Source organism: Opisthorchis viverrini (genome assembly GCF_000715545.1).
Source record: "Opisthorchis viverrini unplaced genomic scaffold opera_v5_28, whole genome shotgun sequence".
In the NCBI taxonomy this organism is placed as follows: Eukaryota; Metazoa; Platyhelminthes; class Trematoda; order Opisthorchiida; family Opisthorchiidae; genus Opisthorchis; species Opisthorchis viverrini.
The window spans coordinates 2720450-2721621 of NW_008751684.1; the positions used below are offsets into that span (position 1 = coordinate 2720450).

Consider the following 1172-nt stretch of genomic DNA (forward strand, 5'->3'; position numbering starts at 1 on the left):
TGTAATGTACTACTCATGCGGTTGGTGAAAATCCATCCACAGCCCACGACTGGTTTCGCCCTTGTTCGGGCTCATCAGGTAGGCGCAGTCCCCGGGTTTCCGTCAACCTTATGTTCTACTTGAAACCAAATTGCACGAGATTAGCGAATATACACTCATCTGCAAACTAATTTGGTTCTTCCGAGAGACTCACCTGGAACCCAGGTGAATCTCTCGTGCTAATCTCGTGCAATTTGGTTTCAAGCAGAACATAAGGTTGACGGAAACCCGGGGACTGCGCCTACCTGATGAGCCCCAAGAAGGGCGAAACCGGTCGTGGGCTGTCGATGGATCTTCAGCAACCTTATCAGTAGTACATTACAAATAGATTGGGAATCACTCTATCTCCAGATCTCTCATCAAGCATGTTTGTGTACAGCATATTCTATATGGAGGCGGCAAGTTTATTGTCACGGTGGTCAGTTTTCAGCCAGTCTGACGATGTATGAGATGTAACCGTCGACCAACTTTCAAGCCCTAATGGCGTTGTGCACATTACTTGTTGCAGAAGCCACAGCAAGCTTGGAGGCAATTGTTTTGATGTGAGCGCTTGGTACTTCCTCAAGGATGGAAAACGGTGGCAGTGCAAGAGGCAATTTATCAAAAAATATCTCCTGAGTTTGCTCCAACGTCTTCCTCGAGCATAACAGAGTACAACGACAATTGGAAGTGAGCAGAAAAGCTACCGATTAAATTTACATTTAAGTGTAGCACTCGATAATATATATTTGGAACCATAAACAGTGAAAATGTTTCCTTTTTGTCAACAGTTAGCCAAAGGATACCATGGACGAAAGAATTATATTCCTACGGGCTTGGATAGCTCAACGCAATCGTTTGTGTATTCTAATGGAAACTTCTTAGAGAAACTGCTTTCCGGGGATTCACGCTTTGTATGAACACTGACCGTCACGTCCGGACGCGGACCTTCACACTGTTACAATGTGGTGAACATTGACTCTATTCTATTCATTCTGTTTAGTGTATTTTTATATGCCTTTGTTTTACGATGCGATATATAGTACGCCCGCGATATACGAAAATATACGATATTCATTCGTCCATATTCGGACTTTTATACTTCGCGTACATTCGGTAGTTACGATACCTACCACTATTCAAATTACCACATT

General features: G+C 43.3%; 1 protein-coding gene across 1 annotated transcript in view; it reads left to right on the top strand.

Annotated features, from left to right (window-relative positions):
• The window catches only part of T265_02368 (hypothetical protein), a gene marked incomplete at both ends in the record, with an annotated part of 19901 nt that overhangs the window by 17799 nt on the left and 930 nt on the right, over window positions 1-1172 (top strand). The gene's annotated exons all lie outside the window — the stretch shown is intronic.